The sequence below is a fragment of the Nerophis ophidion genome, linkage group LG05 (genome assembly GCF_033978795.1).
Source record: "Nerophis ophidion isolate RoL-2023_Sa linkage group LG05, RoL_Noph_v1.0, whole genome shotgun sequence".
Lineage (NCBI taxonomy): Eukaryota > Metazoa > Chordata > Actinopteri > Syngnathiformes > Syngnathidae > Nerophis > Nerophis ophidion.
In genome coordinates this window covers 13,283,466-13,308,595 of record NC_084615.1, presented here as the reverse complement: position 1 = coordinate 13,308,595, position 25,130 = coordinate 13,283,466, and the positions used below count along the sequence as shown (strand labels likewise).

The 25,130-nt window shown below is 40.3% G+C and overlaps 1 long non-coding RNA gene across 1 annotated transcript; it reads right to left on the bottom strand.

Annotated features, from left to right (window-relative positions):
• Positions 1–16,639: 16,639 nt before the first annotated feature.
• LOC133552683 (uncharacterized) lies at positions 16,640–23,478 on the bottom strand. Its single transcript, XR_009806747.1, has 2 exons — positions 18,383–23,478; positions 16,640–18,278 (listed from the first exon to the last, which is right to left on the bottom strand). It is a non-coding gene; the product is annotated as an uncharacterized LOC133552683 (long non-coding RNA).
• Positions 23,479–25,130: the final 1,652 nt, after the last annotated feature.

Genomic DNA, 25,130 nt, shown 5'->3' with positions numbered 1-25,130 from the left:
CACACAAATACATACATGCTTATATATATATATATAAATTAATACACACACACACGTACATATATACCTCATACATTCATGTATGTACATGTATATATACACACACATACATATATACATACATACATACATACATATATATATATATGCACACACATGTACATATATGCATACAAACATACAGACACACATTATACACACACATATATACATACACACATATATATAAAGTTAACGTACCAATGATTGTCACACACACACACGAGGTGTGGCGAAAAACATGTATATATATATATATATATATATACATATATAATTTGTGTGTGTATATATGTATACAGATATATATACTGTATACATATATGTGTGTGTGTATATATATATATATATATATATATATATACACGTGTGTTTGTATGTGTATGTATATATACTGCGATGAGATGGCGACTTGTCCAGGGTGTACCCCACCTTCTGCCCGATTGGAGCTGAGATAGGCACCAGCGCCCCCAAAGGGAATAAGCGGTAGAAAATCGATGAATGGATGGATGGATGGATGTATATATATATATATATATATACACACACACATATAAACAACCCAAAAAAGGTAACTTTAGAAGCATCATTTCCAGTCAGTGCAGGAATGTTAGGACAGTGAACTTGTTTCGGGATGGGCTGTGTGAGTCTTTCACCGTCTTTCTGCTTCTTTCGGGGCTTTTTCTTGGCGCCTGTCTTGGTCTCGCGGCTGATGAACAGCAACAGGCAAACGGTGGGACAGCTCAGAGGAAGCAGAAGGACCCCCAGGCTCTGCAACAGGAAGCAGAAAAGGGCAAGTAGTTACATGGATGAGTGTCGGACAGGACTGTCCTCCAACATTTGCATCACTTTCACTTCCCTTCCACCCTCAATCTTTTTCTTTCTGTGACCGTCATCCAGATCAAACTTTCTCTTCCACTCGGCCGGCTCTGCTTTGTGATTTTTAAAAAGCTCTGTGCATCGTCTTCCTTGTGCTGTCAGTCACCCCATGACCCCTGACCCCTCCCTCCCAGGCCTTCAGGGACCCTCGTCCTCGCTCCCACTGCAGCCTGCTGATTGGCTGTGCAGACATTGTGCTGCCTGCTGATTGGCTGTGCAGACATTGTGCTGCCTGCTGATTGGCTGTGCAGACATTGTGCTGCCTGCTGATTGGCTGTGCAGACATTGTGCTGCCTGCTGATTGGCTGTGCAGACATTGTGCAGCCTGCTGATTGGCTGTGCAGACATTGTGCTGCCTGCTTTCCTTCTGCTTGAATGGCAAACGTCTCCATTAAGGCTTTTATTGCTAATTAGGACACGTTTGTTTACCAAAGCTTGTGGTTTATTTCTCTCCAGTCCAAATTTGCCACTTCTTGACAGCGTGTAGTTTGCTATAGAGGGAGTAAATGTTCATTTTTAAAACTATAAACCAAATGAAGTGTGAGTACTAAATATTACATAACTATTTTCAATATGCAGGACACTTTTTTTTATATTTACACCATAAATAATTGTAAATTATTCTATTTTAAATTCTGTATTGTTTGGAACTATAAACATAGATACACTATTTTAATGTTTTTATTTTATTGAATCATAGTACAAACCCCGTTTCCATACGAGTTGAAAAATTGTGTTAAATGTATATATATACAGAATACAATGATTTACAAATCATTTTCAAACCCATATTCAGTTGAATATGCTACAAAGACAACATATTAAAATGTTAAAACTGCTAAACATTTTTTTTTTGCAAATAATCATTAACTTTAGAATTTGATGCCAGCAACACATGACAAATAAGTTGGTAAAGGGGGCAATAAATACTGATAGAGTTGAGGAATGTTCATCAAACACTTATATGGATCATCCCACAGGTGTGCAGGCTAATTGGGAACAGGTGGGTGCCATGATTGGGTATAAAAGCAGCTTCCATGAAATGCTAAGTAATTCACAAACAAGGATGGGGTGAGGGTATACAATTTGTAAGCAAATTGTCGAACAGTTTTAGAAATTTCTCAACGAGCTATTGCAAGAAATTTAGGGATTTTACCATCTTACCGTAACATCATCAAAAGGTTCAGAGAATCTGGAGAAATCACTCCACGTAAGCGATGACATTATGAACCTTTGATCCCTCAGGCGGTATTGCATCAAAAACCGACATCAGTGTGTAAAGGATATCACCACATGGGCTCAAGAACACTACATAAAACCACTGTCAGTAACTACAGTTTGTCACTACATCTGTAAGTGCAAGTTAAAACTCTACTATGCAAAGCCAAACCCATTTGTCAACACCAAGGAACGCTGCTGGCTTCACTGGACCCGAGCTCATCTAAGATGGACTGATCCAAAGTGGAAGTGTTCTGTGGTCTGACGAGTCCACATTTCAAATTATATTTGGAAACTGTGGACGTGGTGTCCTCTGCAACAAAGAGGAAAATAACGATCCAGATTGTTATAGGCGCAAAGTTGAAAAGCCAGCATCTGTGATGGTATGGGGGTGCATTAGTGCCCAAGGCATGGGTAACTTACACATCTGTGAAGGCACCATTGATGCTGAAAGGTACATACAGGTTTTGGAACAACATATGCTGCCATCTAAGCGCCGTCTTTTTCATGGACGCCCCTGCTTATTTCACCAAGACAATGTCACACCACGTGTTACAACAGCGTGGTTTCGTAGTAAAAGAGTGCGGGTACTTTCCTGGCCTGCCTGCAGTCCAGACCTGTCTCCCATGGAAAATGTGTGGCGCATTATGAAGCGTAAATTACGACAGCGGAGACCCCGGACTGTTGAACGACTGAAGCTCTACACAAAACAAGAATGGGAAAGAATTCCACTTTCAAAGCTTCAACAATTAGTTTCCTCAGTTCCCAAACGTTTATTGAGTGTTGTTAAACGAAAAGGTGATGTAACACAGTGGTGAACATGCCCTTTCCCTACTACTTTGGCACATGTTGCAGCCATGAAATTTTAAGTTCATTATTATTTGCAAAAAAAAATAAAGTTTATGAGTTTGAACATCAAATATCTTGTCTTTGTAGCATATTCAACTAAATATGGGTTGAAAAGGATTTGCAAATCATTGTATTCCGTTTATATTTACATCTAACACAATTTCCCAACTCATATGGAAACCGGGTTTGTACAGCACCATTTCATTTACTGTCTTTCCCACTGTTTTTGTCATACTTCCTGGCATTCAGTTGCAGTAATTAGCAACTAGATATCTCAGAACATCACTGAATGTCCTAAAATGTTTTCAAATGAGTCAATTTGGTGCGAAAGTTAAATGACATGGCCAAATATATTTGCTGAGGGATTTTAGTGCAAAGTTGCAGTGACTCAAACGTCCACTAGTCAGCAGCATCGAGCACCTGATTCAACTCCAGGGGTAGGAAATAAATAAGTTAGAAACGACTACAATATAGTACGTCAGACTTCCATTTCGCATGAATTAACACTCGGGAATACATGTAAAATAAGAATAAATTAAATAATACAATACCTGGCTGGCTGCAGTTCTAACAAAGACTTGCTTGAAGTTTTGGCACAAATCAATAAATAAACTTTCGAGGAGCGGAAGATGACGTGTCCACGCCCCCTAATTTCCGGCATGTTCTGCCTTGTTTACAGTCCGTAAAGGCGCAACATCACAACAGTAGTTCCGCTTTGCAACACAATGAACACAATGCATATACATCAGGGGTGTCCAAACTTTTTCCACTGAGGGCTGCAGACTGAAAAATCAAAGCAAGCGGGGGCTATTTATTTTAAAAACCAATACAATATATGTGTAAAAATATACATTTAGGCCTCCACCCAGGCTTGATCGCAGAGACCCCAAAGGATTTTGGTTGAAAAAAATTATTTAAAATGTCATTATTTTTGTATTATTGTTCTTCAAGGTTTAAATGTCTAGATCAACATTGGGTCTATCTGTCACTATAACATTTTTAAAGATTTAAGTTGTATGCCCTTTTTGTTAAAGAAAACCCTGTTTTGTTATGGAAAAAAATATATATATATATGCAATAGTTTCCTCCAATAGCATTTTAAAGTGGAATATTTGAGATTATAGAATAATTGCCTTAAAATGTCAACACAACACCATTGGTTTCAATTTGTTATTTTTTTAGCAATGACACAAAAAAAAAAACAAAAAAAAAACAAAAAAAAAAAAACAAAAAAAAAATCGCACTAAAATTATTGGGGATCCAAAAGGGTCCATCCATCCATCCATTTTCTACCGCTTATTCCCTTTTGGGGTCGCGGGGGGCGCTGGCGCCTATCTCAGCTACAATCGGGCGGAAGGCGGGGTACACCCTGGACAAGTCGCCACCTCATCGCAGGGCCAACACAGATAGACAGACAACATTCACACACTAGGGCCAATTTAGGGTCCTACTAGTTAAAAATAAAACACTTTTATTTTTTTACTGTTTACTTCAAACAATCGTCCTGAGATCAACTTCAGATCCATCTGTCAATTATAACTTTTATTGTTGTTTATGTTTTTTCTTATTATCAATCAATCAATGTTTACTTATATAGCCCTAAATCACTAGTGTCTCAAAGGGCTGCACAAACCACTAGGACATCCTCGGTAGGCCCACATAAGGGCAAGGCATATTCACACCCAGTGACAATGACTTATTAGGCCCTTCTTAAATAAAAAAAACAACTTTGTTTTTTATATGGCAAACACAAAATATGCAACATTTTCCCCCAAAAATATTTCAAAGTGGAATATTTACTGTCACATTGATTTTGATAAAAAAAAAATTTTTTTTTTAAAGAAAATAGCCCCCGGGCCGCACTTTAGACACCCCTGATATTCATCCTCCTCAGGGGATTTTACAATCACACATTTTGTAATATTTTTATAATGCTGCATCATGAACTTATTGATTAATATTACCCGCACTCTTTTACTATGAAGCCACGCTATTGTAACACGTGGCTTGGCATTGTCTTGCTGAAATAAGCAGGGGCGTCCATGATAACGTTGCCTGGATGACAAGATATGTTGCTCCAAAACCTGTGTGTACCTTTCAGCATTAATTGTGCGTTCACAGATGTGTAATTTACCCATGCCTTGTGCACTAATGCACCCCCATACCATCACACATGCTGCCTTTTACACTCTCGCTTGGAACAATCCGGACCGTTCTTTTTCTCTTTGTTTCGGAGGACACAACGTCCACAGTTTCCAAAAACAATTTGAAATGTGGACTCGTCAGACCAAAGAACACTTTTCCACTTTGCATCAGTCCATCTTAGATTAGCTTGGGCCCAGTGAAGCTTGTGGCATTCCTGGGTGTTGTTGATAAATGGTTTTGGCTTTGCATAGTAGAGTTTTAACTTGCACTTACAGATGTAGCGACTGACGGTAGTTACTGACAGTGGTTTTCTGAAGTGTTCCTGAGCCCATGTGGTGATATCCTTTACACACTGATGTTGCTTTTTGATCCCTGAGGGATCCAAAGTGCGTAATATCATGGCTTACGTGCAGTGATTTCTCCAGATTCTCTGAACCTTTTGATGATATCATGGAGCGTAGATGGTTGAAATCCCTAAATTCCTTGCAAAAGCTGCTTGAGAAATGTTGTTCTTAAATAATTTGCTCAGGCATTTGTGGACTAAGTGGTGGCCCTCGCTCCGTCCTTGTTTGTGAACGACTGAGCATTTCACGGAAGCTACTTTTATAGCCCATCATGGCACCCACCTGTTCCCAATTAGCCTGCTCACCTGTGGGATGTTCCGAATAAGTATTTGATCAGCATTCCTCAACTTTCTCACTCTTTTTTGCCACTTGTGCCAGCTTTTTTGATACACGTTACGGGCATCCAATTCCAAATGAGCTAATATTTGCAAAAAATAACCAAGTTTACCAGTTAGAACATTAAGTATCTTGTCTTTGCAGTCAATTCAATTAAATATAATAATAATAATCATTGTGTTCTCTTTTTATTTAACATTTACACAACGTGACAGCTTCACTGCTTAGGGGTTTTTCACATTCTTGGCAAGCAGGTTATAGGTTGCTTTGTGCTTTTAGATGTTTGCAAATTTAATTTCAATACCGTGTTTCCTTGAATTACCGCTGGGGCGCTAATTAATTTAAAACCTCTTCTCACTCTGGCGCTTACCAAAGGCATGCGGTAAATTCAGGCCTGAGCTTATAAATTTGAGTGTGATGTAAGGATACCATCATGAAAATCACATTTAATTAAAAAAAACAGTATTATGGTCTTACCTTTACTTATAAATGAAGTCCATGCACAGCTCCTTCTGATTAAAAGCATCGATAATTTGTTTATAGAAGTCTTCCTTATCTTTCTTCAGTTTTAGAAGTCTCTTTGTCTCGATGGAGATCTTCCTTTATTACTTCCTGCTTCGATTGGAAGTCCAGTTTAGAAAACTGTATTATTTTAGATATGTAATCCTCCATGTTAAAAGTGCAAGCGAGAGGAAAAAACAAACGATCGCTGCTCACTCTTGCTGCTTGTTGTCACTTCTTCTGCAGCCGAGTAGTCGCAAGAAGGATCACTAGCGCCCTCTACCACCAGGAGGCGGGAGTCATTTAATGACTCATGTTTGACACACGCAGCTACGGTATATTAATAAAACATAGCTACTTACTGTTCTTTTCAGCATATTCAATAGCTTGGAGCTTAAATCCTACTGGATAGCTCTTGATATTCTTCCCTTTATGCGATTTCGAATGATTGAAATCAGCCTCCTCCATTTTGAAAATGATGACAGGTGAAGTGTTACCCGTGACGTGACGAGTTTGACCCGGGGGAAATTCTAGACATGCGCTAATAAAAATAATATTTTGCGAAAAGAGTTTGACCAGGCAGTAATTCTAGGCAGGCGCATACTATATACCCGGCGGCAATTCATGGAAATATGGTAGTGATTTAATAAAGTGTATCATAACTGATCTTTTTCTGTATCACAGTTAGTGAATGAAGCGCAGGCGTCCTGTCATGTGGTCATGTGGCGCACTAATATCGAGCGTGGCGCTGAAACGGCGGGTATGAATCATCAGAAGGCGGGGAGATGAAGCGGGGAGACGGAGGGCGATGGCGGACCTCAGGAAAGTCGTGAAAGTGCTGACACTCAGCGGTCTGCCGGCACACACAATACAAACATGCGTGCTTAAAGTCCTCGCATATTTGCTGAGTGCGGCGTCCTAAGAAGGGTCAACGGGAGACGACACGCACACCTCATATACTTATTGACAAGAACATTCCTCATGCTGACAGATAATCATCACAAGTTCCCTCGCACACGTCGCTTCTCCTTCTGAAGGCTTTTCAACGCCGCAACATTTCTATCCGGATACTTGAACACTTAAGTCTAAATATACTCTGGTTGTACGGTTCTAGTACAGCAGGGGTGTCCAAAGTGCAGCCCACAGGTCAGTTTTTTAACGGCCCCACAACACATTCTAAAAATACGATAAAATAAACAAAAAACAAACATGGTATAAAAGGCAAAACAAAAGCTACTAGCATGAGAGCTAGGGATAAATAAAGGCGTAGCGCAAAAGCTAGCGAGTATAAACATATACGTATATATATATATATATATATATATATATATATATATATATATATATATATAATACATATATATATATAAGCAGTCGTCACTTGTTGCGTGTAAGGCAAATTAGGAGCCGAGGATGAAATAACAAAGGGGGCAGGCTTAAATAAGGCAGTAATCAAAAGTAACAGGTGTGCGCAAACGGAGAGTAGCAGGTGGAACTAATATGCAGCCATGGTGACTGACTAAACAAGGAAAGTCTAAATATACTCGGGTTGTACGATACTAGTATAGCAGGGGTGTCCAAAGTGCGGCCCACAGGTCATTTTTTAACGGCCCCACAACACATTCTAAAAATATGATTAAAAAAAAAAACGTGGTATAAAAGAGCAAACGGGTTAAATGTAACAATACATTTTTGCAATGTTTAGTCTAATATTACAAAGCTGCCACGCAGGCTGTTTCTTTGAAAAACAATAATGAATCAAAATCAACATCTTTATGAATTATTGACCTATTCAAAGCTTCAATTATGTCTCATTAAATATTCCACTCTGAGATATTTTTTTGGGAAAAATGGTGCATATTTTGTGTTTGCTATATAAAAAACTGAGCTGTTTTTGTTTTTAAAAAAAGGAGGGGCCTAAAACGAATAAACATGAACAACAATCAAACTTATAATTTAAAGGATGGATCTGACGCTGATCTCAAGATTATTGGGCTAAAAGTAAACATAAAAAAAAAAAATTATAATTTATTTTTTAACACTTTAATTGTGACGTTTGCTGGGCATAGTGATGCCGGATTCGTTCCTGCAAGGATGCGTTTGTTTTCAAAACGCTTACAAAAAAGTGGGACCCCATTTTTATGACTTGATGGGGTCCCTGGTACCCCATTTTAGAAATCCCTAGTGCCAACACTGCCGTCAACAGAGGAGAAAAAATGCTTTATTTAAATAAATACATTATTTATAAAGCAAGTTGGAGCATCATTGGCACGCATATATGTGTCCTCGTTTTGGGATTTCAGAATATGGTCAGCCTAGCGAAGATGGAACACAGGGTAAAGGGTAGGAATAAGATTTTATTTATATAATAAAACAAACTAAGAAGAAAAACACTTGCACGAAGGCACGAACCAAACACCAAAAGAACTAGCTTGGGAGCTACAAAGAATAAAGGGCATTAGCGTGGAAGCTAAGGACATAAACAAACAAAATAGCATAGAAGCTAACAAGTATACAAAAATAGTTTTACCACAATGTTGGAAGAGCGGCGTCAGTTGTTCATGAAGCAAGCAAGAGTCCAAGACTGAATGTCAAACAAAGGCAGGCATATATAGGGAGATAAATCAGGAGGCAGGTGTGCGTGATTAAACGGAAGGCAGGTGACACAAGTGCGTTGCCAGGACAACAGAAATAAACCAGGAAGTGCCACAAAGAACTGAGGAAGACAAATACTAGACAGAATGTGTTAAACAGAACCAAAACCACAATATGTCATGATCCAAGACGAGGATCATGACATCTTTGTTTGTTTACTTACTAGTAAAGTGAATTATATTTATATAGCGCTTTTCTCTAGTGACTCAAAGCACTTTACATAGTGAAACCCAATATCTAAGTTACATTTAAACCAGTGTGGGTGGCACTGGGAGCAGGTGGGTAAAGTGTCTTGCCCAAGGACACAACGGCAGTGACTAGGATGGCGGAAGCGGGAATCGAACCCGCAACCCTCAAGTTGCTGGCACGGCCACTCTACCAACCGAGCTATGCCACCCCGCTACTAAAAGACAAGTTGTCCAGTATGTTAAACATTTTATTGAAGGACTAAATGACAATAATAAACATGTTTTATGTACACTAACATTTTTGTTCAAATAGGGCAGGGGTGTCCAAAGTGTGGCCCGGGGGCCATTTGGGGCCCGCAGCTAATCGTTCACAGGTCCGACACACATTCTGCAAAAATTGCAAAAAATATAAAAAATACATTTAAAAAAAAGTGGAATGAAGTGAAATCTAATGAGAAAAAGTGGCAATGTTGACACAAAGTTGCCATGCAGGCAGTTTTTTTCCTTTCTTATATTTTCTTTTTTTCCCATTGCTCAAATAAAAGGACAAAAAAAATCTATGTTATAATGAATTATTACTCAAAAATGATCACTTTAAAATGTTTTATGTGGAAAAAATATTGCATATGTTGTGTGGTTGCCATATAAAAACATCAAAGTTTTGACAAAAGAGCATAAAACAAACAAAATAATAGTTCAAACTTAAAATTGACAGATATATCGGAAGTTGATCTTGAAATTTAAGTTAAAAAAAAAACTAATAAAAATGCATCACTTTATGAGTGGGGAACCTTTCGGATCCTAAATATATTTAGTAGGATTTTATTTCACTTTTCACTGTGATTACTCAAAAATGTTAAATAATTAAAATCAATGGTGTCCTGCATTATTGATCTTTGAGGGCTTTAATTGTTAAATAAAGGAACTCTCCTGAAGGAATCAATAAAGGACTTTCTATCTATCTAAATACTGCATATCTCACTTTTACTATAAAAAACAAAGTTGTCTTTGACAGAAAAGGCATAAAACCTTATTTGTTTTACTTTATATCAACCTCAAGTTGATATAGAGATTTACTGTAAGCATTAAATTAAAAAAAATAATAATAATTTGACTTATTTTTAACATTTTAGTGACTGAGACCCTCTATGCTCCCCAGGACCCCTAATGATAAAAAAAAAATCCATATATTTTGTTATTGTTTGAAAATGAAAAATATCAAAATGGCTTACATTTTTCTGTGTGCGGCCCTCTGTGGAAAAAGTTTAGACACCCCTGAAATAAGGAATGACATTTTTTGTGGTCCCCTTTATTTAGAAAAGTATTGAAATATATTTTGGTTCTGGTGCCAGTACCAAAATATTGGTATCGGGACAACCCTAAAATATAATAATGTTTATATTAACAATAAAAAATGTACCTAAAGAGTCTGAGGCGTAGGTTCTTTTTAACCCTCGGTTTGTATGTCCGTATCCAGGATGCAGAGACGGCAGGCAAGTGCATTTAAGAAGCACTTTTGAATATGGAAAAGGCAGGTAAGACACAAAAAAATAAATAAAGATGTTCAGTTAGGAAGTGCAAATAGAGCAAACACATAATCTCTGTTTAATTATTTGCTTCTTGTCTTGTTTAATAAATGTCATCAGTGTTTGAACCTCACACTAGCTTTTGTTAGCCTTAAGCTATTGCATCCTCCTACGGTGTGTAGTGAAGCATGTTTAGCTATTCCTCCTCCTCCAGTGACAACGCTACATGTAAGAATCTTACTGTATTTGTCTAAAAGCGCCTCTTCCTGAGGGTGTTTAAGTGTTATAACTTCACCTTTATCTTTACTTTTTACGCCAAAATGGGTCCGTTCTTCCTTTTCTGTCTACACACTGTGTCTGCTTGTAAGTACTCTGTGTGTGCGCGCTGCCGAACATGCTCCTCTGCTGGTAAAACCAGCAATGTCACCACATGCCTGTAAAAAAACAAATATGAGGAAGCGGTACTTTTCCAACAGAGTATAATACTGTTTTTCATTCATTAGTACCGCGATACTATCCTAGTACAAGGGTTCCAGGTTCGATCCCCGCGATTCTATACCGTACAACCCTAGACCAGCCACAGCTACATCACGTCGTGAGAATAACGAGCTCTTGTCCCAAACTGAATGGACTTTGACGTGGATGCCGAGCGTCTTGTTTAGATGGAAAACATGCTGCTGAGAATAAAACCATCAGCTAACGTATAATTGCTAAATCCCACTCCCGTTCCACCGCTGTCACATCGTCTGAGGGATTATCTTGTCTCGTGTGTGTGTGTGTGTGTGTGTTCTTCTATTTCTACCCTTCTTGAGACACCAACAGGGAAAGTTACCTTTTATATGAGGACCAAGGAACAAGTTAGGAGCAAAATCATGTTCCCAATACAGAAAACCCATCCATCCATCCATTTTCTACCGGAATACCGTTGCATCTAATAGAGAATGTCTCATTTGCACCCCTGGTGGTGACATCTATCAAAATGAGGGGTGTCCCAAAAAGGAGGGATTTTTCAAATTGACTGTGTGTCGCTTTTAAAAGTGCTCCCCCTCTGGCTAACATATGAAATAACAAGTGTGTGCGAGAAATTTAAATGCGCTCCCTTTGGCCAAAATTAATAAAGAAAAAATTGAATAAATATGTATATAGAGACATACTGTAATAACTTGAAGTAAATAAAAAAACAAAACTTAAAGCAGTCTTTTTCTCGCAATGTGTTGACTTTTTTCTTATAAAATTGGAAACAATTTCCCCTATTCTTTCTGTTTCTGTAATATTGCAATATTTTGGCATAACATTATTACTTTTTTATATAAAATCATTACTTTTTAATTCAAAATGGTGACATTTGTCATTAAAAAAAAAAATAGTGACATTTTTTGAGTAAAATTATGACTTGTGTCATAATTTTACCAAATAAAATTCAGATTTTATTTGGTAAACATTTATTGCCAACATTTTAAGGTTGTCACGCCCAGGAAATCATGTTTTGTTTTGGTCATGTTATGTTTTTTGGACATTTAGTCCTTGTTTCCATAGCATCTCATTAATTTTCACCTGGCCCTCATGTCACGCCCCTGTCCTCAGCCCTCACACCTGTTTATAATAATCATAGTTATTATTTAAACCACATTTACCTGGTAGTCAGTCTGGCAACTTCACATCCCGTATTCCTCAACTCCTTACATGCCAAAGACCATGCTGTTCATTTTGTCCACGTCACGTAAGTTTTATTATTCATGCCACAGTGCAAGTGTTTTTGTCTCATGTTCATGGTTTGTAGCCTTTATGCTAGTCATTTGTTTTTCATTAGTCAAGTTTGTTCTCCGCCATTGTGCGCGCCATTTGTTTGCCTTTTTGCAGTTTGTTTGTATACAGTATTTCATTGAATCTCCGCCTGGGCGCTAATTAATTTAAAACCTCTTCTCACTCCTGCGCTTACCAAAGGTATGCGGTAAAATTATTTTAAAACCTCTTCTCACTCTGGCACTTACCAAAGGTATGCAGTAAAAAATTGAGTGTGATGTAAGCTTGGACCTTAAATCCTACTGAATAGCTCTTAATCTTCTTCCCTTTATGCGATTTCAAATTACCGGTACTGAAATCAGCCTCCTCCATTTTGAAAATGATGACTGATGAAGTGTCACTCGCAACGTCCTGGCGGTAATACTAAGCATGTGCTTAATATTTTGGGAAGCGAGTTTGACCCGGCAGTAATTCAAGGCAGGCGCATACTATATGCCCGGCGGCAATTCAAGGAGATACGGTAGTAATAAATCAAAATGTACTTACATTCACGTCTCGCTCGTGCCAATTTCCCCTTGTATCGGAGAAACAATTTATCCCATAGTCCAAGTGTGACAAAGGTTTTCTTATAAAATTGTGACTTTTGTTGGGAAAAAATACGACTCTTTTCATAAAATTGCAAACATTTTAAGCTTTTCTTGTAAAATTGCGACTGTTATCGAGTAGAATTCCAACTTTGATCATGCACCTGGGGATAGGTTGATTGGCAACACTAAATGGTCCCTAGTGTGTAAATGTGAGTGTGAGTGTTGTCTGTCTATCTGTGTTGGCCCTGCGATGAGGTGGCGACTTGTCCAGGGTGTACCCCGCCTTCCGCCTGATTGTAGCTGAGATAGGCGTCAGCGCCCCCGAAAGGGAATAAGCGGTAGAAAAATGGATGGATGGATCATAACATTGCACAAATGTTCAGTTTTTCTTGTAAAATTTGGACTTTTTTTTATAAAACTGCCAAAATTCTATAGTTTTTCTTGTGAAATTGTGACCCTTTTCCTGGGAAATTCCCCCCAAAAAATTTCACAAAAAGCTTTTTGATATTTGCATCGTATGTATACGTTATTAATGTTGTAAATACACATCTTTATATAACGAGCAAGGGTGGCCTTAAAGAAGTAGGCATTTTCTCAGGTCTCAAGAAAGCAACAAATACAAGTGTGTGTGTGTGTGTGTGTGTGTGTGTGCAGTTACAATATTTTATGGCCATCACTGTCACACACACACACACACACACACACACACACACACACACACACACACACACACACACACACACACACTAGTTTCGGCAGCGTGACGCAGACCAAGCGAGGCGTGTTGGAAACAAGCAGTCAGATTTCTGTGATGCCTTCAGGCTCCTTTTGGGGCGTCAGAGTTTCGGGAATCGTCTTCTTAATCTGATAAAGAGCGGGAGAGACGATGGGATGTGATATCAGTGATACAGTTGACAGGATGTGACGTGACAAGACTAACGAGGCTTTTAGTCAGCTGACGCGCCGCAAAAATGCTCGGGGTTCTTGTCAAAAGTGGCAAATGTGCGTGATGGACAACCTGTTTGACACAAAAAATTGTTTGGGTTTGACAAAAACGCACAAGCTTTCACTGCTTCAAGCATGTGAGGGCAAGGATTGTAAAATCAAAAAAAAAAAAAATCAATAGTGTCCTTGTTTAAAATGGAAGAGAAGATCAATAATGAAGTATGAAGATTAAGAACATTGAAAGGGAACACTTACCTCTGATATGTTTCAAAATAAATAGCTTTCTTGCTTATTTTTAGATATGCCAATAATCTTGTTTCCAAACTTTCAAAATCAGTAAGTGTTCTTGCACAGACTGAATAATAGTAGAATATATGATAGAGTAAATCGGATATGTGAACATTTTTGATTGCTCCAAAAGTGATACTTATCTACATATCTTTAACTTCAAAGATCATGGGTCAGACATTTAAAAAAATAAAATAAAATCAATCAATCAATCAATCAATGTTTATTTATATAGCCCCAAATCACAAATGTCTCAAAGGACTGCACAAATCATTACGACTACAACATCCTCGGAAGAACCCACAAAAGGGCAAGGAAAACTCACACCCAGTGGGCAGGGAGAATTCACATCCAGTGGGACGCCAGTGACAATGCTGACTATGAGAAACCTTGGAGAGGACCTCAGATGTGGGCAACCCCCCCAACCCCTCTAGGGGACCGAAAGCAATGGATGTCGAGCGGGTCTAACATGATACTGTGGAAGTTCAATCCATAGTGGCTCCAACACAGCCGCGAGAGTTCAGTTCAAAGCGGATCCAAGACAGCAGCGAGAGTCCCGTCCACAGGAGACCATCTCAAGCGGAGGCGGATCAGCAGCGTAGAGATGTCCCCAATCGATACAGGCGAGCGGTCCATCCTGGGTCCCGACGAGCGGTCCATCCTGGGTCTCGACTCTGGACAGCCAGTACTTCATCCATGATCATCCGACCGGACCCCCTCCACAAGGGAGGGGGGGACATAGGAGAAAGAAAAGAAGCGGCAGATCAACTGGTCAAAAAAGGAGGTCTATTTAAAGGCTAGAGTATACAGATGAGTTTTAAGGTGAGACTTAAATGTTTCTACTGAGGTAGCATCTCGAACTGTTACCGGGAGGGCATTCCAGAGTACTGGAGCCCGAACGGAAAACGCTCTATAACCCGCAGACTTTTTTTGGGCTCTAGGAATCACTAATAAGCCGGAGTCTTTTGAACGCAGATTTCTTGCCGTTATCAGTAGTATTCTTGCACTGCTAAAGGACAAAAGTTGAATGTATGATAGAGAAAATGGGATATGAACATTTTTGATGGCTCAAAATGGACAATTATTAACATATCTATATGACCTTTACCTTCAATGATCATGTGTCGGACATATAAAAAAAATCAGTAGTATTCTTGCACGGATTGGATAATAGTGGAATGTATGATAGAAAAAATAGGATATGAATATTTGTGAGCGCTCCAAAAGTGATACTTAGTTACATATCTTTGACTTCAATGATCATGTGTCAGACATATAAAAAAAAACAGTAGTATTCTTGCACAGCTAAAGGACAAAAGTAGAATATATGATGGAGAAATTAGGATGTGAACATATTTGCTCCAAAAGTGATACTTATTTACATATTTTTAACTTCAATGATCATGTGTTTGACATACTGTATATATAAAAAAAAACAGTAGTATTCTTGCACAGCTAAAGGACAAAAGTAAAATGTATGATAGAGAAAAGAGAATATGAACATTTTTGCTCCAAAAGTGATACTTATTTACATATTTTTAACTTCAATGATCATGTGTCAGACATATATATATATACAAAAAATCAGTAGTATTCTTGCAGAGCTAAAGGACAAAAGTAAAATGTATGATAGAGAAATTAGGATGTGAACATTTTTGCTCCAAAAGTGATACTTATTTACATATTTTTAACTTCAATGATCATGTGTTTGACATATATATAAAAAAAAACAGTAGTATTCTTGCACAGCTAAAGGACAAAAGTAGAATATATGATAGAGAAATTAGGATGTGAACATATTTGCTCCAAAAGTGATACTTATTTACATATCTTTAACTTCAATGATCATGTGTCAGACATATATATATAAAAAAATCAGTAGTATTCTTGCACAGCTAAAGGACAAAAGTAAAATGTATGATAGAGAAAAGAGAATATGAACATTTTTGCTCCAAAAGTGACAATTATTTACATATCTTTCGCTTTAGTGATCACGCGTCACACATATTAAAAAAAAAAAATCAGTAGTATTTTTGCACAGACTGAATAGTGGAACGTATGATAGAGAAAAAAGGATATGAATATTTTTGATTGCTCCGAAAATGATACTTATTTACATGTCTTTAACTTCAATGATCTTGTGTCAGACATATACAAAAAAAAAAATCAGTAGAATTCTTGCACAGCTACAGGATAACAGCCTTTTAAAATAAAATAAGAATGTGATTTTTTAATTTTTTTTTACAAAAGAAACAGGAAATTTATTTGAACTTTGACCTTAGCGATCCCTTGTCTGGCATCATTCAAAATCAGTAGCATTCTTGAATAGGCTGGTCAATAATCTTTGCAAAAGAAGAAAAAAAAACAATATGTAAGATTTTGAGAAGTGACACAAATGACACATCCTGGTTATTTATTTACATAACTTCATGGCCTTCGACTTTTGGAACAAACAGCCTCATCAATGTCTTTTAAAACCAATCGTATTCTTGCAATAATAGTCAATATAAATTTGAAGGCGGTAAAATACTTATTTGACGTTTGACCTGAGTGATCCTGCACTTACATTTATATTGACATTGGTTTTAAAAATACAAACTTATAATATAATACTCAATGATTGACTTCAAATGCTACGGATTTCAAAATCAATGGCATTCTTAAAAATGTTCAAAATCTTGACTGTTTTTGACGGCCTCAGCAGTTCTGTGTCAAAATGAAGAGAGTTCTTGCTTGGATTCATGACACTAAGCAGGTTTGATGAAGAAAGCGTCTAACAGGGCTGTCAAAATGAAGAGTTCTTGCTTGGATGCATGACACCAAGCAGCTGCCAGACATCCACAACTGCCACGACACGTTCATTTATCGTCATTCAAATATTAGAATATAATTAAAAACAATTGTCCCAAAAAATTACACCATAACAGTCAAATTAAAGGCAAGATAACTATAAACTTAACCAATGTGAACGTGATAGATTTAAACATAAAGTAAAACAGAACAAACAACAAATGTAGAAACACACGTGAGGGGGTGTAGCCTGCGGACCTGCAGCGAGGCGGGGCCGGCTCCGAGATCGGCGACAGGTGCGTAGATCACCTGTCACTTTATGAAAGGGCAGCAGTCGGGAAGGAAGAGGTTGGAGAATTTGGAGTTAAAGATGCTGGAGAGAAAACCCGAGCACAAGCGAGACGAGAGCCGATGGCTGAAAACAAACCCGAAGATTGAGACCGTCACGAAAGGCGATTGCTGAAAAGCAGAGCGGTAAGTTTATTGCAAAATAAACCAAATCACAAAACTGTTAAGCCGTTTTTAGAATAATTCTAAATAATTTATCACAACTCTTATGCATAAAGGCCGTTGCTCTAGTAATGATCTATTCTGTACTTTTTCTGCTTCGTGCCAGGGCGCACAACTTGTTATCTTCCATGGCATGTGAGGAGTGGCCCCGCCGCAGAAGTTTACTGTCTTTCAGCCTTCTAACAGCCAAGAACGAACCAGCACCTCAACGTAGATAAATCATACTATCAGCAGCGTACAAATCAGAGACAGGGCACGATCATACGGACCCCAGCACAATCCGTCACGTACTGCGCATACTGAGCTGCTAGCATAATGTGTGACCCCTCCCTTTAGAAGCAGCCTCAGCGATGTAACTAGGGAACTCCCAAACTGAATAAATAGAGGAACACATGGACTGTTCCTCAGAGCGAAGGGTGAGACTTTAACTGATTGTGCAGCTCCATGCGTTCTCCTCATGAGCTAAATTGAACTATGTCTCTGCCTGATTCCTTTCTTCTTGTTCTGTTTAATAGATAGTTTTGTGTTTAAACCCGATAATAATAGGTTTAATAATGCAGCAGACAGCGTGTTGCGTTCACTGCCCTTTAATTGATCCACGTCAAAGCCATGTTTCCTTCCACTAATCCACAAAGAAAAAGGATTTAAGACAGATCACCTTTGGTGTTGGCACATGTTGGAGAGGAGAACTTGAGTGCATGTCGGACGTCACACACGCAAAGAAGACCTGTTGTCCTGTCAGTAGAAAAGACCTGGCTGAGTTATGGTTGATCTTTCCAGGTGGATGCTGATTGGACACAAAGATGGTTGGTTGATAAACAGCTCGACAAACTTCTTACCTTCCAGGTGGACATAAGAAATACACCACTTGGGATCTTTTAGCTTCCATTTTGGTGAGCTGTGGAACGGATGTCCTACTCAAGCCAGTCTTTGGGCTCTTGGAAAATAAAAATAAGGGCGGTGCTCCATGCATGTAGGAAGTGTAGAAGGAAGTCCAAACTGAAGAAGGTCTTAGAGCTGCTCATGGGGAATTAAAAAAGGCAGATCCTTCCCAATTGGTTCTTCGGAAATAAATACACAACCAGGCTCACTAATGCCATGCTTCAAAAAGGTTCTTTTTGGCAACACAGTTGGTCCGGGATGATGACCGACACTTCTGCAGTCACCACCAGGTATCTGATCATCACAAACAGACTGTTCAGATGGTCTTGGAAGACATTTTGCCTCTCATCTGAGCAGGCTTCATCAGTTCTTGGAGAGGAACCTTATAGTCTGAGAAGATCAACCTGAACCAAAGGTGTCCGTGTCCTGTTGGTTATTTGTTAAAAGCAAAATGACTGAATGTCTTCCAAAGGGATGAAAGGACAGCATTTCAGGTGCACCTTTGACCACTGACCAACGGACTGAAACAAGGGTCATTCCATCCTAACGACTGGTCTCTCACTCCCAACAACTTTAGTTCTGCACTGCAATCCAGTGGCTAAATAGCAAGGGTGTTGTTAGCATGAATTGAAACACAGCTTGTTTGCTTGTGCAAACTTGAACAGCCAGTCAACATTTAAATGTCACCTAGGGTTATCAAAAAAAGTTAGTTTTTGAATGAATCGTGATTCTTATTTGTACCATTTTTTAATAGATTAAAATCTGTCCTTTTAGCCACTTGGGCAAATCATATTGTTGTTGGGAAATGACCAAATTTAAATTTCAAATCAACGTCACAACCTGACATTGAACAAACGTTGACAAAAAACATGTTGTTTCAACGTTGTATTTGTTTTGTAGAATATTGGTTGGGATATGACCACATTTTTATGTTAAATCAACGCCACTTATCCGAGGTCCGATTGCAGCAGCCTAAGCAGAGGAGCCCAGACTTCCCTCTCCCCGGCCACCTTTCCAGCTCCTGCCTGGGGATCCCAAGGCGTTCCCAGGCCAGCCGGGAGATATAGTCTTCCCAACATGTCCTGGGTTCTTCACCGTAGCCTCCTACCGGTCAGACGTGCCCTGAACACCTCCCTAAGGAAACACTTGGGTGGCATCTGTACCAGATGCCCTAACAAACCGCCTTATCTGGATCCTCTCGATGTGGAGAAGCAGCGGCTTTACTTTTGAGCTCCTCACTCTCTCTAAGGGAGAGCCCCGCCAACCGGCGGAGGAAACTCATTTCGGCCGCCTGTACCCGTGATCTTGTCACAAACCTCATGACCATAGATGAGGATGGGAACGTAAATTGACCGGTAAATTGAGAGCTTTGCCTTCCGGCTCAGCTCCTTCTTCACTACAAGGGATCGATAAATCGTCCGCATTAATGAAGACGCCGCCTGTTGATTTCACGATCCACTCTTCCCTCACTCATGAACAAGACTCCTAGGTACTTGAACTCCTCCAGATGGGGAAAGATCTCCTCCCCAACCCGGAGATGGCACTCTACCCGTTTCCGGGCGAGAACCATGGACTCGGCCTTGGAGCTGCTGATTCTCATACCAGTCGCTTCACACTCGGCTGCGAACCGATCCAGTGAGAGCTGAAGATCCTGGCCAGATGAACCCAACAGAACCACATTGTCTGCAAAAAGCAGAGACTTAATCCTGCAGCCACCAAACCAGATCCCCTCAACACCCTGACTGCGCCTAGAAATTCTGTCCATAAAAGTTATGAAGAGAATCGGTGAGAAAGGGCAGCCTTGGCGGAGTCCAACCCTCACTGGAAACGTGTCTGACTTACTGCCGGCAATGCGGACCAAGCTTTGACACTGATCACACAGGGAGCGGACCGCCACATCAGACAGTCCGATACCCCATACTCTCTGAGCACTCCCCACAGGACTTCTTGAGGGACACGGTGGAATGCCTTCTCCAAGTCCACAAAGCACATGTAGACTGGTTGGGCAAACTCCCATGCACCATCCAGGACCCTGCCCAGAGTATAGAGCTGGTCCACAGTTCCACGACCAGGACGAAGGAATGCTTTCTCCAAGTCCACAAAGCACATGTAGACTGGTTGGGCAAACTCCCATGCACCATCCAGGACCCTGCCCAGGGTATAGAGCTGGTCCACAGTTCCACGACCAGGACAAAAACCACACTGTTCCTCCTGAATCCGAGGTTCAACTAATCGACGTAGCCTCCTCTCCAGTACACCTGAATAGACCTTACCGTGAAGGCTGAGGAGTGTGATCTCATGGTAGTTGGACCACACCCTCCGGTCCCCCCACTTAAAGAGAGGAACCACCACCCCGGTCTGCCAATCCAGAGGTACTGCCCCTGTCCAAGCGTTGTTCCAGAGTCTTGTGAATTAAGACAGCCCCACAGCATCCAGAGCCTTAGGGAACTCCGGGCGGATCTCATCCACCCCCGGGGCCTTGCCACCGAGGAGCTTTTTAACAACATCAGCCACCAGAAATAAGAAAACCCACCACCAGGCACTGCTTCCTCGGAGGAAGATGTGTTGGTGGGATTGAGAAGGTCTTTGAAGTATTCCCTCCACCGATCCACAACATCCGCAGTCGAGGTCAGCAGAACACCATTCCCACCATACATGGTGGCGACAGTGCAGTGCTTCCACTTCCTGAGGCGGCGAATGGTGGTCTGGATGTCGTTTTCCACGTCTTCCCCGAACTTCTCCCATGTCCGAGTTTTTTCCTCTGCGACCACTGAATCCGCACACTGCTTGGCCTGTCGGTGCCTGTCTGCTGCCTCCGGAGTTCTATAAGCCAAAAGAACCCAATAGGACTCTTTCTTCAGCTTGACAGCATTCCTCACCGCTGGTACACTAGCGGTTTCAAGTATTACCGCAACGACAGGCACCATCTACCCATCGAACCCAGCTCCAATCGGCAGCCTCGACAATAGAGGTACAGAAAAGTAAAGTAAAGTACCAATGATTCTCACACACACACTAGGTGAGGAGAAATAATTCTCTGCATTTGACCTATCACCCTTGATCACCCCCAGGGAGGTGAGGGGAGCATAGAGCAGCAGCGGTGGCCGCGCCTGGGAATCATTTTTGGTGATTTAACCCCCAATTCTAACATGGTCCACTTGGACTCAATGTCCCGTACCTCCCTCGTGACATGTTCAAAGTTTTTCCGGAGGTGGGAATGGAAACTCTCTCTGACAGGAGACTCTGCTAGGCGTTCCCAGCAGACCCTTACTCCCCCACATTCTGAGCCAACTTACCATCAGGTGGTGATCGGTGAAAAGCTCCACCCCTATCTTCACCCGATTGTCCAAAACATGAGACCGCAAATCCGATTATACAACTACAAGGTCGATCATGGAAATGCGGCCGAAGGTGTCCCGGTGCCAAGTGCACACATGGACACCCTTATGTTTGAACATAGAGTCCGTTATGGACAATCTGTTACGAGCACAAAAGTCTAACAACAAAACACCACTCGGGTTCAGATCCTGGCGGCCATTGTTCCCAATTACGCCTCTCCAGGTTTCACTGTCGTTCCCAAAATGAGCGTTGAAGTCCCCCAATGGGACAAGGGAATCACCCGAGGGAGAACTCTCCAGTACTCCCTCGAGTGAATCCAAAAAGGGTGGGTATTCTGAGCTGTTGTTTGGTGTGTAAGCACAAACAACAGTCAGGACCCTTCCCCCCCACCCGAAGGCGGAGGGAAGCTACCCTCTTGTCCACTGGGTTGAACTCCAACGTGCAGGCGTTCTGCCAAGGTGGAAGTGCAACACATATTGCCACCCCAGCCCGTCGCCTCTCACTGCGTGCAACGACAGGGTGGAAGAGAGTCCGGCCCCTCTCGGGAGAACTGGTCCCAAAGCCCTTGCTGTGCGTCAAAGGGCGTCCAACTAGATCTAGCCGGAAGTTCTCCACCTCGCGCACTAGCTCAGGCTCCTTCCTCCCCAGCGAGGTGACGTTCCACGTCCCAAGAGCTATCTTATACAGCCGAGGATCAGACCGCAAAGTGCACTACCCTTGGCCACCCCCAGCTCACCATGCACTCGACCTCTATGGGCCCTCTTATGACTGGTAACCTCATTGGAGGGGGGGCCCATGTTACCTCTTCGGGCAGTGCCCGGCCGGGCCCCAAAGTGACAGGGCGGCAACCAGGCGCTTGTCATCATGCCCCACTTACGGGCCTGGCTCCAAAGGGGTGCCCCAGTGAACCGCGTCCAGGCGAGGGAAATCTAGGTCCTTTGTTTTTATTTTTCGTCGATGTCTTCGTCAGAACCCAACATCGATTAAACGTTATCAAAAAGCATGTTGTTTCAACGTTGTATTTGAGTTGCTCAACGTCAGGACCTAATTCAACAAGTTGTCAACGTTGTTTCAATGTCTTGTGCCTGCTGGGATTTAGACCACAGGTGTGGTGGTAAATGGAGGCAAAAAGGAAGTGGAATGAAAAATAAGAGCCCTGAACAGGAAGTAACACAAAATACAGAAAACCAAAGTTAACTAACATGTGAGATCATTAAAATGTGCATTTTTTGAAAAGAGATGAACAATTTCTGAGCGTCTATGAAGCCATAAATGTGATGATGATACATCAAGTGAAAAGTTGTATGGAGATACTTTGGATCCAGCAGTGTTCTCTGGGACCAGAAGACCGGGACCAGAAGACCAGGACCAGAAGACTGGGACCAGAACACTACATGAACTGATGTTGGAATGAGAGGCACAAAGTCTTCTAAAACCAACTTAACAGTCCCTGAGACTACAGACCTGGATGACAGGGAAAACTCAGAAGCACTTCTGCAGTCGCGTTGGGTATTTCTCAACTTGTCAGTGGTATATGTCAACTTGTCAGTGGTAAATGTCAATTTGTCAGTGGTATATTTCAACTTGTCAGTGGTATATGTCAACTTGTCAGTGGTATATGTCAACTTGTCAGTGGTATATGTCAACTTGTCAGTGGTAAATGTCAATTTGTCAGTGGTATATTTCAACTTGTCAGTGGTATATGTCAACTTGTCAGTGGTAAATGTCAATTTGTCAGTGGTATATTTCAACTTGTCAGTGGTATATGTCAACTTGTCAGTGGTAAATGTCAATTTGTCAGTGGTATATGTCAACTTGTCATTGGTATATGTCAACTTGTCAGTGGTAAATGTCAATTTGTCAGTGGTATATTTCAACTTGTCAGTGGTATATGTCAACTTGTCAGTGGTATATGTCAACTTGTCAGTGGTAAATGTCAATTTGTCAGTGGTATATGTCAACTTGTCAGTGGTATATGTCAACTTGTCAGTGGTATATTTCAACTTGTCAGTGGTATATTTCAACTTGTCAGTGGTATATTTCAACTTGTCAGTGGTATATGTCAACTTGTCATTGGTATATGTCAACTTGTCAGTGGTATATGTCAACTTGTCAGTGGTATATGTCAACTTTTCATTGGTATATGTCAACTTGTCAGTGGTATGTCAACTTGTCATTGGTATATGTCAACTTGTCAGTGGTATATGTCAACTTGTCATTGGTATATGTCAACTTTTCATTGGTATATGTCAACTTGTCAGTGGTATATGTCAACTTTTCATTGGTATATGTCAACTTGTCAGTGGTATGTCAACTTGTCATTGGTATATGTCAACTTGTCAGTGGTATATGTCAACTTGTCAGTGGTATATGTCAACTTGTAATTGGTATATGTCAACTTGTCAGTGGTATATGTCAACTTGTCATTGGTATATGTCAACTTGTCAGTTGTATATGTCCATTTGTCAGTGGTATACGTCAACTTGTCATTGGTATATTTCAACTTGTCAGTGGTATATGTCAACTTGTCATTGGTATATTTCAACTTGTCAGTGGTATATGTCAACTTGTCAGTGGTATATGTCAACTTGTCAGTATTATATGTCAACTTGTCAGTGGTATATGTCAACTTGTAATTGGTATATGTCAACTTGTCATTGGTATATGTCAACTTGTCAGTTGTATATGTCCATTTGTCAGTGGTATATGTCAACTTGTCATTGGTATATTTCAACTTGTCAGTGGTATATGTCAACTTGTCAGTGGTATATGTCAACTTGTCAGTGGTATATGTCAACTTGTAAGTGGTATATGTCAACTTGTCAGTGGTATATTTCAACTTGTCAGTGGTAAATGTCAATTTGTCAGTGGTATATTTCAACTTGTCAGTGGTATATGTCAACTTGCCAGTGGTATATGTCAACTTGTCATTGGTATATGTCAACTTGTCAGTGGTATATGTCAACTTGTCAGTGGTATATGTCAACTTTTCATTGGTATATGTCAACTTGTCAGTGGTATGTCAACTTGTCATTGGTATATGTCAACTTGTCAGTGGTATATGTCAACTTGTCATTGGTATATGTCAACTTTTCATTGGTATATGTCAACTTGTCAGGGGTATATGTAAACTTTTCATTGGTATATGTCAACATGTCAGTGGTATGTCAACTTGTCATTGGTATATGTCAACTTGTCAGTGGTATATGTCAACTTGTCAGTGATATATGTCAACTTGTAATAGGTATATGTCAACTTGTCAGTGGTATATGTCAACTTGTCATTGGTATATTTCAACTTGTCAGTGGTATATGTCAACTTGTCAGTGGTATATGTCAACTTGTCAGTGGTATATGTCAACTTGAC